This window comes from Lathyrus oleraceus, chromosome 5 (genome assembly GCF_024323335.1).
Source record: "Lathyrus oleraceus cultivar Zhongwan6 chromosome 5, CAAS_Psat_ZW6_1.0, whole genome shotgun sequence".
Taxonomy (NCBI): Eukaryota; Viridiplantae; Streptophyta; class Magnoliopsida; order Fabales; family Fabaceae; genus Lathyrus; species Lathyrus oleraceus.
Genome location: NC_066583.1, coordinates 375,789,659 through 375,798,584, shown reverse-complemented (window position 1 = coordinate 375,798,584; position 8,926 = coordinate 375,789,659). Strand labels below are relative to the sequence as shown.

At 38.9% G+C, this 8,926-nt stretch overlaps 1 non-coding gene across 1 annotated transcript; it reads left to right on the top strand.

The window, feature by feature from the left end:
• Positions 1–2,441: 2,441 nt before the first annotated feature.
• On the top strand, positions 2,442–2,548 carry LOC127088955 (small nucleolar RNA R71). Its single transcript, XR_007790748.1, has one exon. It is a non-coding gene; the product is annotated as a small nucleolar RNA R71 (small nucleolar RNA).
• Positions 2,549–8,926: the final 6,378 nt, after the last annotated feature.

Below are 8,926 nucleotides of genomic sequence, written 5' to 3'. Positions count from 1 at the left end.
AAGCTTGGAGCTCAAAGATTTGCCGGATTAATCAGGTAAGGGGGGTTTATCGTCGTTTAATGGGTATTATGGGTTAGCATGTAATGGGTAGTGATGAACCGTTGAATTGACCCTAATTGGGATTGTAGAATGCTGAAAAATTGTGATGGATATGTCGTGTAAAAAAACTGAAATTGAACCTGTAATTGAGTGTGTGGTAATTTCCCTAACGTATAGCTTTTTACGGAATTGGAATCGGAGGTCCGGAAGTCCTCCAACGGCGGAAAATGCGGAGAATTCTGCATTCTGCCTTGTGTTAGTGCAGGAACAGCTTTCTGTCTTGCGTTAACCGGTTAACCCAGGGTGTTAACCGGTTAACACTGTGTTGTATTGTGTAAAATTGCTGTTTTGTCTGCGTTAACCGGTTAACCTAGGGTGTTAACCGGTTAACACTGTTGTGATTGCTGAGATATTGCTGTTCTGTCTGCGTTAACCGGTTAACCCAGGGCGTTAACCAGTTAACACTGTTAAGTTTTGGGCAGTAAGCGTGTTTGTGCTGCGTTAACCGGTTAACCTAGGGCGTTAACCGGTTAACACTGTTAAAAAGTGGAAAAATGGATATTTTAAATATTATGTGTATATGTGATGGTTGGCCTATATCGGTGTGTGATATAGTAGGGATTATTCCCGTTGTTTTGAGCAGTGTAGGTGTTAGTGGAGTGTGCTAATACTGTGATTAATTATTTGACATGATATGATGTTTTGATACATGTGTTGATGATGTCTGATGGTATGCATAATGCTGTGAATGTATATATTATGCATGTAATTGTGAATGGACTGTTGTATGGCTTAGAGTATGAGCATATGTCCATTGTGGATTGTCGTTGATGTTGCATTGCTAGATGATTAGCGTGCATAGCATAGCCCTTGGGGTTGTAGCTAATTCCCATGGTGAGGAATTAGTGAGTGAATCATTGTGGATTTGTTGTTGATGTTTGCATGCTAGGTGATTAGTGTGCATAGCATAGCCTTTGGGGCTGTAGCTAATTCCCATAGTGAGGAATTAGTGAGTGAGTCACTAGGTCTCAAATGAGTGGGACTAGTGAGCTTAGTAGCCGTATCTGGATTGATCGGTGAGCTTGAACTATATGTTCAAGAATAGTCGGTACCGCATGTGTGGAGTCTCATTGCATAATGTATGTATGGCGTATAATATGAATGGATGTATTCCAATATTATACGTGTGTTTGTGTTGGCATTGAGTATGATTGAGTTGATATTGCCGTTGCTGAATGTGTAATCTGATTTGGGTGATGAAATGTGTTAAATTACTTAACATGACATGACATTTTATAATGCTTATTATATCGATTGAGGAACTCACCCTTACAACTATTTTTCAGGTAACGAGCAATGAGTTGAGTAGAAGCTAATGCTTGGAGTCTAGTGTAGTCTCCTTAGTGGGTCATGCTCTGATAGATGTAACATCGGGATGGGATGTTTTTACTTTGTTGAATAATTACATGTAATATGTTACATGTTTTACATGATTGATGAGATTTCTATCCGCTGCGGTTTATGCAAATGTTTATGTTTTGGATTAATAAAAGAGCATGACAGTTATTGTGTTGAATGGTGTGAGATATTGTGTGACACCCTTAATTGCATATTTACTCTGATAGATACATATTTGTTGTTTTAATTAAATATTTGGGGTATTTTAGAAGGGTGTTACATTCAGCATTTTGTTATGGGTAGCCAGGGCATCTACTTTACTTGCTAGTTGTTTGATTTGTTCGCCAGTGTGTACATTCTGGTTTAAGAAATCTTTATTGGTTTGTTGTTGAGAGGCTATAAAGTTTTCCATCATGATTTCTAAGTTGGATTTCCTAGGGGCGTTATTGTTAGGTGTAGATGGGATCGGCTTCTGATATCCCGGAGGTATAGCTGGGGCTTGATTTGGGGATTGTCCAGGTGCGTATAAAGCGTTATTACTCTTATATGAAAAATTGGGATGATTCTTCCAATTTGAGTTATAGGTATGCGAGTAGGGGCTTCCTTGAGCATAGTTCACTTGCTCCGCTTGGATTCCTGTTAGGAGTTGACAATCTGCAGGAGTGTGACCTTGGATTCCACAGACTTCGCAATTCTGAGTTATGGCAACCACGGTGGCTGGAGGTGATACATTTAAACTTTCAATTTTCTGGACCAGAGCATCCACTTTTGCATTAACATGATCAAGGTTACTTATCTCGTACATGCCAGTTTTCGTTTGAGGTTTTTCTACCATTGTTCGTTCGCTTCCCCACTGATAGTGGTTTTGAGCCATGCTTTCGATAAGTTGGTAAGCATCAGCATAAGGTTTGTTCATTAGTGCCCCACCTGCGGCGGCATCTATTGTTAACCTCGTGTTGTACAGGAGACCATTATAGAAGGTATGAATTACTAACCAGTCTTCTAAACCATGGAGTGGACAAAGTCTCATCATGTCTTTGTATCTTTCCCATGCTTCGAAGAGATACTCGTTATCTTTCTGTTTAAATCCATTTATCTGGGCTCTTAACATAGCTGTATTGCTCGGCGGAAAATATCGGGCAAGAAAAACTTACTTCAACTCGTTCCATGTGGTGACTGAGTTGGAAGGAAGAGATTGGAGCCATCTTCTAGCGCTATCTCTTAACGAGAAAGGAAAAAGACGAAGTCGAATTGCCTCTGAAGTGACACCGTTAGCTTTAACAGTATCAGCGTATTGGACAAATACGGATAAATGAAGGTTTGGATCCTCGGTAGGATTTCCAGAGAATTGGTTCTGTTGCACTGCCTGCAACAGTGAAGGTTTAAGTTCAAAGTTGTTTGCTTCGATTGCGGGTGGAGCAATACTCGAATGCGGCTCATCTTGCGATGGAGCGGCGTAATCTCGAAGAGCACGAGCTGGTTCTGCCATCTCGGGTATCGGCGAAGGAAGAAGATTTTTGAGATCAGGAAGTTCGACAGGAGGGAGATTGTTTGCAGCACGATATTCCCGAATTCGTCGTAAGACTCGGAGATATAGTTCGACATCGTTGATTCGTAAGTAGAACGGCTCGTCTTGTGAGCGAGTGTGTGGCATACAAATCAACGAAAGAAAGAAAAGAAAAGAAAAGCCTTAGTCTCTACAGCGTAACAGAAGAGTTACGATATCGACTAAACAAAAGTCCCCGGCAACGGCGCCAAAAACTTGATCGCGACTTTATAAGTCGAATTTGGGGTACAAACTGCAAGTGCACAGTTCTATCGCGTAGTTTTAAAAGATATCAATCCCACAGGGACTTATGAATCGATATACCGTTTTCTAAGGTTACTTCGTAAAGCTAAGGCGGGTAATATTTTGATTGTTTGGGGAAAAGTTAAAACTAAAAATAGGATCTAAATTAAATATCAACTAAACGGATATCGGTATGTAGTTCGTCGTAATTAGGGAATCAATTCTTCGTTGGTTTCTTGGTTTTAAAATAAATCTTTTCAGTTGACACTATTGATTAAAAGTCTTATCTCAAACTCTCGCTCTGTTGAATAAACTATGATTTTATATTAACGTAGCTGTCACTTATTAGTTAAGTCAAAAACCACTTTTTGAAAACAATAGAATCCGTAGAAACTCTTTTTAAGAAAACACTAATCGTTTAAACACCCTTATCTCAAACTCTCGCTCTGTTGACTTAGGTTATACAATTAAATTCAAATGCTTAACTGTCGTCCTCACATTCAACCGTTAAAAATACTTTTTGAAAAAGATTAGAATTTAATTAACTCTAAAAATTGCTCTCGCCCTGATCTAGAATTAATGTCCAATTAACACTGTCCAGTCAAAAACTCAAACTCTCGTTCTATTGATTTTAACTTCTTTATGTCTTTTACTTTCGTACAAAAACCTTGTTATTAAACATGTAAATTGAGACCGTAAAAAGAGTGATTTTAATTTTAAACTTAATTAAACCAACTTAGTTTTGATTCCTTTATTTCGCTTACTCTACATACCGATACCTAAATAAGTTAGCCAGACATACTAAACGGATCTAAATAATCAGCATGCATAAATAATTCCATCTCAGGCAAATAATATAAATAAACAGTAAAACAGGGCATATATAAATTCAAACAATAATTAAAGAACCTGAGTAATTAAATAGCAGTCTTGAACACTCCACCACAGACCGGTTGGATTTGTTCTTGAATTCTTCAATCAGACAGAAAAATAAAAGCGAAGGAATAAAAAAAAACCTAGATTCTAACGTAAGGTTAGATCCGGTGAAAGGTACACAATAGTTTCCGGTGTAGAAACTATTGTGCGAAAAATTAATTAATTGCTAGAAGCTTAACTGGAAAAGAAAATAAAAATAAAAACTGCAATTAAAAGCAAAAAACGGTAAAGAAAATAATGGTATGCTTGCACGGCTGGAAGAAGAAAATTGAACGAAGAAGAGGAACCGAGAGCTTTTCCAAAAAGTACTATTTATATTAGTACTTTTGTAACTGCTTCCAAGGGTTTTCCGTGTACATAGGCTTCACGTTGCAAACGGTCAAGCGTGATAGTAGGCTTCAACGTGGTCTGTTGCATTCCTGGTGCCAAAAATATAGGAGAATGGTGTGACGTCCGTCACACCATGCGTGACGTCCGTAACACAAGTGGGTAAAGTGTGACGCTCGTCACAGCCTGTGTGACGCTCGTCCTAGGCACAGCGCCTGTGCTTTTGGGCTGGGCTTTGGCTTTTGATATTTGCTTCCAAAAACTTCTTTTTGCACCTCCTTTTCTTCCTTTTTTTTACTTGTGCTTCGAATGGCTTCCTGAGATAAATAGAAAGAAAATACCACGTAATATCGAATAAAATGAAATAAATTGAAGTAAATAATAATATAATTTATTTAAATTGAGTCCTAGAATGTGATACTATTTCATGTTATCATGTGTCAGTCTGATGAATCTAGCAGTTTGAAGCCTAATGATGATGATGAGGTACTCCGTTTAATCAAGAAGAGTGAATTTAATATGGTGGAGCAGCTGCTCCACACTCCATCCAAAATTTCAGTGTTGTCTCTACTCATGAATTCTGAAGCGCACAGAGAAGCATCGCAAAAGGTATTGGAGCAATCCTATATCGAGCATGATATAACAGTGGATCAGTTTGATCAAATTATGGCTAATATCAATTCCTGCAACAATCTGAGCTTTTGTGATGAAGAACTTCCTGAGGAAGGCATGAATCACAACTTAGCATTGCATATATTGATGAATTGTAAGAAGGATGCATTGTCAAATGTGTTAGTTGATACTGGTTCTTCTCTTAATGTACTCCTGAAGTCAACTCTGTCAATATTATCGTATCAAGGAGCTCCGATGAGATACAGTGGTGTGATCGTCAAAGCTTTTGATGGTTCTCGCAAGATTGTTATTGGTGAAGTGGACCTTCCAGTGATGATAGGTCCGAGTGATTTCCGAATTACTTTCCAAGTAAAAGATATCCACCCGGGCTATAGCTGCTTGTTGGGAAGGCCATGGATACATGAGGCGGGAGCTGTTACGTCAACTCTGAATCAGAAGTTGAAATTCGTGAAGAATGGTAAGCTCGTTATCGTCGGAGGAGAGAAAGCTTTGTTGGTAAGCCACGTATCGTCTTTCTCATATGTTGAAGCTTAGGATGAGATTGGAACTCCGTTCTAAGCTCTATCAATTGCTGAAGAAAAGAGAGTTGGAGCACCCATGTCCTCTTTTAAAGACGCGCAGAAAGTTGTTGAAGACGGTAATTCTGATCAGTGGGGCCGGATGGTAGAGGTCGCCGAGAACAAGAGCAGAGCTGGTTTGGGATTTCAGCAAGGTTCGTCAGTTGAAGATGTGCAACCCAGTTTCCGTAGCGGAGGGTTCATTCATGGTAATGAACAACACTCAGCTGTCGTGATCGAGGGAGATGAAGATGGAGACTGCATCAATTTTGTTATGCATGGAAAAGCTTGCAACAATTGGACCATTGTCAGTGTTCCTATTATTGTTCATCTTTCTAAGTAATTGCTTTATTGTTTTTGATAATCCTTCTCCTATGCTTAAGGGAGAAGTGAACATTATTTGGCATCTTTTAATTTGATCATTAATAAAATGTAATTCTATTCATCCACATCTATGATGTTTTTATTTTTACTTTTTGCTTTTCTGAAAAATGGTAATCACAAAAAATATAAATAAATAAATATAATTGTCCATCTGCATAATATTTGGTCACAATTCACTTCTCTAAACTCAAAATATCAAATCATTATGCAGGTTGGTTTCTAAACCCATTGAATATAATGATCCTACTCCTTCTCCAAACATTGAATTCCCTGTGTTTGAGGCTGAGGAAGAAAGTGATGAAGAAGTGTCTGATGAATTGACTCGTCTACTTGGGCACGAGGAAAAAGCCATTCAGCCATTTGAAGAGCAGATTGAGTTAGTCAACTTGGGTTCTGAAGATGATGTGAAGGAAGTCAAGATTGGGTCTCAATTGTGTCCAGAGGTTATGAAGGGGTTGGTAGATCTTCTCCGAGAGTATTCAGATGTGTTTTCTTGGTCCTATCAATACATGCCTAGTTTGGATTCTGAGATTGTGGAGCATAGATTGCCGTTGAAGCCAGAATGCCCGCCAGTCAAGCAGAAGTTGAGTAGGACTCATCCTGATATGGCAGTGAAGATCAAAGAAAAAGTGCATAAGCGAATTGATATTGGTTTCCTTGTTACTGCCGAGTATCCGCAATGGGTGGCCAATATTGTTCTTGTTCCTAAGAAGGATGGAAAAGTCCGCATGTGCATTGATTATAGAGATTTAAACAAAGCTAGTCTAAAAGATGATTTCCCTCTACCACACATTGATATGTTGGTAGGCAATACAACTAATTTCAAATTCTTTTCATTTATGGATGGATTTTACGAATATAATCATATCAAAATGGCACCCGAAGATATGGAGAAGACCATATTCATTACACCCTGGGGAACATTTTGTTATAGAGTGATGCCTTTCGGTTTAAAGAATGCTGGTGCAACTTACCAGAGAGCAATGGCCACTCTTTTTCATTATATGATGCATAAAGAGATCGAAGTCTATGTTGATGATATGATTGCTAAATCTAGTGACAAAGAAGAGCATGTTGAGCATTTGTTGAAGCTATTCCAGCGTTTGAGGAAGTATAAACTCCGCTTGAATCCCAATAAGTGTACACTTGGTGTTCGTAAGTTGTTGGGATTTATTGTCAGTGAGAAGGGTATTGAAGTTAACCCCGCCAAGGTTAAAGCAATACAAGAAATCCCTACGCCCAAAACTGATAAGAAAGTCAAAGGTTTTCTCGTCTGCTTGAATTATATCTCGAGATTCATTTCGCATATGATTGCCACATATGCGCCTATATTCAAGCTTCTTTGGAAAGATCAGTCTTGTGATTCAACCGAGGATTTCCAGAAAGCTTTTGACAGTATCAAAGAGTATCTGGTTGAGCCTCTGATTCTGTCTCCACCTGTTGAAGGAAGACCATTAATCATGTATTTGATTGTGCTTGAAGAGAGTATGGGTTGTGTTCTTGGTCAGCAAGATGAACCTGGAAAGAAAGAATATGTTATTTACTACCTCAGTAGGAAGTTCACCGATTGTGAGACACGGTATTCTATGCTTGAGAAGACTTCTTATGCATTGGCTTGGGCTGCTAAGCGTCTGCGCCAATATATGTTGAATCATACCACTTGGTTAATATCTAAAATGGATCCAATCAAGTACATTTTTGAGAAGCCTGCTTTAACTAGGAGGATTGCTCGTTGGCAGATGTTGTTATCAGAGTATGATATTGAATACCGATCTCAGAAAGCGATTAAAGGTAGTATCTTGGCTGACCATTTGGCTCACCACCCGATTGAAGACTATCAGTCAGTACAGTATGATTTTCCTGATGAAGAGATTTTGTACCTGAAGATGAAAGATTGCGATGAACCATTGCTTGAAGAAGGGCCAGAGCCTGGTTCCTATTGGGGCATGATATTAGATGGAGTTATTAACCAGTATGGTAATGGCATTGGGGCAGTGATTATTACTCCTCAAGGAACGCATTTTCCATTTACAACCAGATTGAATTTCAAGTGTACAAACAATATGGCTGAGTATGAAGCTTGCATTATGGGGCTTGAAGAGGCCATTGATCTCAAAATCAAGTATTTAGATGTCTATGAGGATTCAGCTTTGGTTGTGAATCAGATCAAAGGTGAATGGGAGATGAATCAACCCGGTTTGATACAATATAGAGATTATGCGAGGAGGATTTCAACTTTCTTTACAAAGGTTGAATTTCATCATATCCCTCGAGATGAAAATCGGATGGCAGATGCTCTTGCAACGTTGGCTTCAATGATTATGGTGAAGTATTGGAATGAAGTTCCCAATCTGACTGTGATGCGTCTTGATAGGCCAGCTCATGTATTTGATGTTGAAGAGGTCAAAGATGAGAAACCGTGGTATCATGATATCAAATGTTTTCTCCAAAGTCAGATTTACCCGCCTGGGGAATCTTTGAAAGATAAGAAGACTTTGAGGAGATTAGCCGAAAATTTCTACCTGAATGGTGATGTGTTGTACAAGAGAAACTTCAATATGGTTTTGCTCAGATGCGTGGATAGACACGAAGCAGACTTATTGATGACTGAATTCCACGAAGGTTCCCTTGATACTCATTCCAATGGACATGCTATGGCTAAGAAGATGTTGAGAGCAGGTTACTATTGGCTGACAATGGAATCTGACTGTTGCAAGTTTGTGAAGAAATGCCAAAAGTGTCAAATATATGCAGATAAGATCCATGTTCCTCCGACACTGTTGAACGTCATTTCTTCCCCATGGACCTTCTCCGTATGGGGAATTGATATGATTGGCATGATTGACCCCAAAGCATCGAATGA